A 6307-nucleotide genomic window follows, 5' to 3' on the forward strand; every position below is an offset into this window, starting at 1 on the left:
TCTAGTACATGATAAGTGCTCAGAAAATATTTTTTGAATTGAATTGAATTTTTAAAGATTAATTGAAATGAATTTGACAAAATGATCTCCCTTGATCATCTGGTAAACAAATAATCAAACATTGCTTAGAACAACTAGGGGTCCAGACTGTGCCCCACCTTCTAGCTTTCTTCCACTGTACCCTGAAGGAGGCCCCATCATCTGACCATGCAGCATTCACCTCTGGATTAGGGAGAGAAGACAGCAGTGGCCCTCCCTCTGCTGAAGACCCCTCCTCCAGAGTAGATCCAAGAACAGCAAAAGTAAATAGAATTTTCTGGCTTTCCCAGCTGTATTTATCTTCACCTACACGTCTACTGACAACAACAGCCTTTGCTGTTTACGTTCAGTGTGCTGCTGGAAGGAGGTAACCAGCTGCTGGGTTTGGGTCTCATGGCAGGGGGAGAAACACACCAGTCCTTCTGGGGTGCATCAGGGCATTGCACGTTCTTACCAGAGGAAACCTAATGGAAGGAATGTCTCGATTTCTCAGGTGGTGTTTGTGAAAGCCTCCAGTATGCCAGGCAGTGTGAGAGACTGGGGCATAGAATTCTAGGTATGAGGTTGGAAGGGACTTCAGAAGCCATCTGTCCACCCTTCTCATTTTACAGATGAGGAAACTGAGGCCCATAGAGGCTTTCCCAAGGTCATACCGGCATTAAATAATAGACAGGATTTGAATCCAAATCCTTTGTCTTCAGAATCAGTGCAATATTGATCTGATTTTTAAGTAGTAAGTTTTATATGTTGTATAGATTCTTTTGTTTTTGTTTTTGTTTTTGTTTGTTTTTTAGTGAGGCAATTGGGGTTAAGTGACTTGCCCAGGGTCACACAGCTAGTAAGTGTTAAGTGTCTGAGGTCGGATTTGAACTCAGGTACTCCTGACTCCAGGGCCGGTGCTCTATCCACTGCGCCATCTAGCTGCCCCCGTTGTATAGATTCTTAAATTGACTTATAGGTGTGCTTTTTATATGCATGTGTATACACACATATATCTACATACACATACATAGAATATAAACCGCTTGAGGGCAGGCACTGCTTCATTCTTGTCTTTATGTCTCCTGTGTCTAGAATACAGTAGTTCCTTTTAAAATGATTACCCTTTGATCGACACCTTCTATTTGTATATGGAAACCATTTCTGACTATCTACCTTTTCCTTCCTCACCCTAGCCCCAGCAACAGAATCGATCATTTTCTGATATCAAAGGGGGATTTTTTAAAAAAAAGTGCATAGTACAGAGGTTATTACCCTAGGTCTGTGAGCTTATTTTAAAAATATGTATTGAGAACTGAATTTCAATATAATAGGTTTTCTTTATAATCCTGGCTTTAAAGAATTATGTAAAATAATTATAATTGATTATTACATAAAATATATTTATACAAATTTATATAAAATAGTGGATTTTATTTTACACATTTAAAAACACAACTCTGAGAAGGGGCCCACAGGATTTACCAGACTGCCTGCCTCAGGGTCCATGATGCACTAAAGGGGAAGAGTCCCTGTCTTAAACTGAGTGTGAGGAGCTACAGCACATAGTTAATAACAAAGAAAACCAGAAACAACGCATCTAGGGGCCTAATCTGGCAGTGTGTGTAGTATGCTGCCCCATTGGCCCCCACTGTTCTTTTGTGTGTGTGTGTGTGTGTGTGTGTGGTTTTTTTGGTAGGGCAATGGGGGTTAAGTGACTTACCCAGGGTCACACAGCTAGTAAGTGTCAAGTGTCTGAGGCCGGATTTGAACTCAGGTCCTCCTGAATCCAAGGCTGGTGCTTTATCCACTGCGCCACCTAGCTGCCCCCCCCAACACTGCTCTTTTAGTGGAGGGTGGCATGGTTCATTCTTTCTCATTCAGGACCAAGATTAATTATTAATTTTTTTGAGGGGCAATGAGGGTTAAGTGACTTGCCCAGGGTCACACAGCTAGTAAGTGTCAAGTGTCTGAGGATGGATTTGAACTCAAGTCCTCCTGAATTCAGGGATGGTACTTTATCCACTGTGCCACCTAGCTGCCCCCAACCAAGAATGATTATTAAAATTACTTGGGGCTCAGATTCCTTTTGAACCAATATTTTAATTTACTTTGTTGTTGTTGCTGCTCCTCTTGTTCTCCTGGTTCTGCTGACTTCACTCTGCATCAGCTCATTCTAGACGTCGAATGCCTTCTCCTTCCATAAACACTCCATTAATGATTTGCCCCACATCTTGGGGTCTGCCTCCAGATCTCTTCACAGGTCATGGAGATCAGAGGAGAGCTCCCACCCTTCCTATCTGTTATCCTTTATTGTCACTGTATAGTAAGCATCTCTCTCTTCCAATTACCCATCTCCTAGAAGTGATTACAAATATTATGCCCATATCTACCAGTACAACTCCAGACCAGTCACTAGCCCTGTCTGCTCCTTTGTCAAGTGGCTGCAATGGAGGAAGCTCAACTGGAATGTGGCCCTGGGAGGAAGTGGATCCCAATACACAGTTCTGGTCCCAAGTTAACATCACGTTTCATTGCATTCACACCCCAAAGTCTGTGCAGCCATTCCCTAGTCAATGGGTGTCCTCTTTCTAGTTCCTAACTAACTGTGAGAGTTTTATAGAAAGGATAAGACATCGTCCTTATTCCCACAGTGTGGAGCAGGGTCCTAAGCCCACAGTCAGTCACAGAAGCACAAGGGAGGCCCTGAGCTGGTACAGGGAATGAGAACCCCGTGGGTGGTGGAAAGGAGGCCTACAAGTCAGAAGTGCTGAAGGAGAAGCAGGAAGGGCCCCCATTCCCCAGGGAAGCTTCCACCTGCCCCCCTCCAGGCCCTTTAATCCGGATGATTCTCGTCTGTGTCCCTCCATACCAAGCACTGGGGGCCTTTGTCTGTTTTTTCCTGCTATGCCGTGGATACCAGTCAGCACACAGGTTGTCTAGGGCTACGCTGTGATTTTCCTCTATGACACTCTCTGCCTCTTTCAGATGATGCATATCCTTAACAGGCCCCTTTCTGTCACGTTTTTTTTGTGGGGTAATGAGGGTTAAGTGACTTGCCCAGGGTCACACAGCTAGTAAGTGTTAAGTGTCTGAGGCCGGTTTTGAACTCAGGTCCTCCTGACTCCAGGGCCGGTGCTCTATCCACTGCGCCACCTAGCTGCCCCTCTGTCACCTTTTGCTGATGGGTTATAAGCCTGAGAACCAGAAGGGACCTAAAAGTTCATCCGGTGTAACCTGCTCATGTCACAGAGGAGGCGACTGGGGCTTAGAGAGGAGAAATGACTCGGTCCTGGCCTCAGCTTCGTCTTCTGGACAAGGAGGAGGAGGGACGTGATGAGCTCAATATCACACCCATGAACCTGTGATGCAAGCTGGAATTGACTGCAGAGGACACCTTGTTCAAGCCTCCATTTTAGAGTCGAGGAGATGGGGTGGGCGACAGGCCATATACATTTTCCCATGATGCTTTGGATCACCTACGAGACAATAGTAACGAAAAGTCCATGATGTTCTAGGCAGGCAGATCTGTCCTGAGCAAGGGGTCTTCTTGGTAGGGCTGAATGTGGGGAACTTTGAAATGGTCTCATGTTGTGTTTGGGGCAGGGGAAAAGGGCTTGGTGAGGGTCATAGATCAGGACCTAGATGGGACCCCAGAGGCCATCTGGTCAACCCCCTTATTGTACAGATGAGAAAACTGAGGCCTAGAGTGGTTAAGTGACTTACCCAAGGTCAAACAGTCAAGCGGCAGAACCAGGCAAGACTTTAACCTCTAAAAGAGAAGCCACTGTTAAGAACTCACTCCGTCAATAGGAAACTAACTATTCTTTTAGTCTTCAAGACTTTGTAGCCTCTAAGATTCCACTCCCATGATGCAAATACATCCAGAAAGGGTTTGAGTCGGTAACTAGGGTGGAGAAAATGGGACTTCAGCTTAGGGTGGGAGAATTTAGAGGGTACCAACAATACTATCCAAAGGGTGCTTCCTCCCTTTTCCAGCCTCTTTCCAAGGCAGCAGTGACCAAGGTGGATTCTCCTGGGGGGGGGGAGTGATTCCTCCCCCTTCTGTGGCTTAGAATCATAACTGTGTATAGGGGTCCACTTCCTCCCAGGACCACATCCCAATTGAACTTCTCCCATGGGTGCCATTTGACAAAGGAGCTGACAGTGCTAGTTAATGTTTGGATTTGTACTGGTAGATACATTCATAATATTTGTAATATCTTGTAGAAAATGGGTGATTGGAAGAGAGGTATGCCTGCCATAGAGTGGGGCTGAAGGATAACAGATAGTCTGAGTTCTACTCTGGAACCTGTGGAACGTGAAGAGCTGGAAGAAGGCCTCCAGGAGGTGGGGAAGATCATCAGTGGGCAGCTAGGTGGCACAGTGGATAAAGCACTAGCCCCGGAGTCAGGAGGTCCTGAGATCAAATCTGACCTCAGACACTTAACACTTACTAGCTGTGTGACCCTGGGCGAGTCACTTAACCTTCTTTGCCTCAGTTTTCTCATCTGTCAGATGAGCTGGAGCGGGACATGCCCAACCACTCCAGTATCTTTGCCAAGAAAACCCCAAATGGGATTATGAAGAGTCAGACATGACTGAAATAATTAAACAACAGCAAAGGAAAAGGAACTGTACCCTATTTTAAAAGTCAAAGATTTATTGGTGCCCCTTGTTTTTCAATCACAGACTTTTTTTGGGGGGATATACTGCCCTTCTCCTCCCTTCTCTTTCAACTGAAACACCGTCTAGCAAAAGCAACCAACAGGCATCTGCTGACCACGGAGTCTTCTAGCGCTCTGCCAAGAGCAAAGCCGTATACATCAAGATCTCTTCTCTAAGGACCAAGGTTGGTTATTCAATCTGGAGACTCTGAAAAAAACACTTTAGTTTCCCAAGTTCATCCAAACCACAGTCCTCCCCATCCGTGTTTTCTCTCTCCCTTTTCTAATCAGATGTGGAAAATATTTAACATCCCATTGAGTCCTACAGTTGAAATGGGTCAGGTCCATGTGATAAATTGCACTGGGGTATTTAATGTGCCTTGCCGCGAAACCTTTATCTTTTTGCCCGGGCAGCCTTCACTGTGGTTTAAGGAAAAGAGAAAGGCCCTTTGAATAAACCTTGTGCAATATATGGAGTCCTGAGCAGGTCGATGAATAATTGATCAGCCGAGGCTCTTGTTTCTGTTTATGAAATAATACTCTGAAGACTATGAAGGCAGGGACCCAGCGGTGGTCACATGCTTCTCCTTGAGTTCCAGCGAGATGAATGACCTGAGGATTGTTGTTGCAGGAACGACTCCACCATATGGGGAAGTACGGGGGAATTTGTTAACTTCTTGTGTTGCGTCCAAGACTTCCCAATTATCAACAAAAGATGGCATACCAAGCCAATTACTCCTGATGGATTCCAGTCAAGCCTGCTTCCCAGTAACCAGAGTGGCGTGGGCGTCTGTGGTCTGAAATAACAGGAATCAGTGAAAATTTCAAGCATAAGTACAAAACAGAGATCATTTCCATATCACATCCAGACCAAAGTATCCCACTTGTGCTGAATGTGCTCCCAGCAGGAAGCCAGGAGATTTTAGGCCTCCTCCCAAGCCCGATTCCCAGCCATAGAAACTATTCAAAATGCTTTTCCTTTCCAGCTTTGCAGCAAATGCTTTGGGAAGTTTATTTGCTTCATGTGTCAAGAGACTCAGCCCAAACTGGGATTCTTACATAAGATAAAAAGAAATGTGAATAGTTGTTGTTAATGATCTTTTTGCCTTAAAAAAAAAAAAAAGTGCTGAGTGAAAATCACAGAACATGACAGGGAGTGGGGCTTGTGGAGGTGATAGCTCAGAGAGTTTCCAAGTGACCCTCGGTCAATAGATAAGTCCTAGTTACATGTCCACGGGACACTTTACTGAGCACCAATTTCACTTCACTTAGGGTGTTTTAAAGGGAGACGCTGCCTTTCCAAGAAAATGCAAAACCCGGTAAGGTTTTGTACAACTTCCGAAAGACTATGGTTTGAGATGCTAGTTGGTCTAATTCAGCAAATACTTACTAAGTGTTTGCTGCATTTCAGGGCTCTGTTGGACGAGAAAGACAAAAAGGAAATAGTTCCTGCTCCCAAGAGGCTTACATTTTGCTGGCAGAGCAGGGGAGGGAGTGTGGAATGCAGTGTGTATATAGAAAAGATCAGCACCTGGGAAGTAATTTCAGGGTGCACTGACACCCGGAGTAGGCTTGGGCATCACAAAAGGCATGAGCTGTGCTTTGCAGTGAAGAGCTGAGGA

This window comes from Dromiciops gliroides, chromosome 2 (genome assembly GCF_019393635.1).
Source record: "Dromiciops gliroides isolate mDroGli1 chromosome 2, mDroGli1.pri, whole genome shotgun sequence".
In the NCBI taxonomy this organism is placed as follows: domain Eukaryota; kingdom Metazoa; phylum Chordata; class Mammalia; order Microbiotheria; family Microbiotheriidae; genus Dromiciops; species Dromiciops gliroides.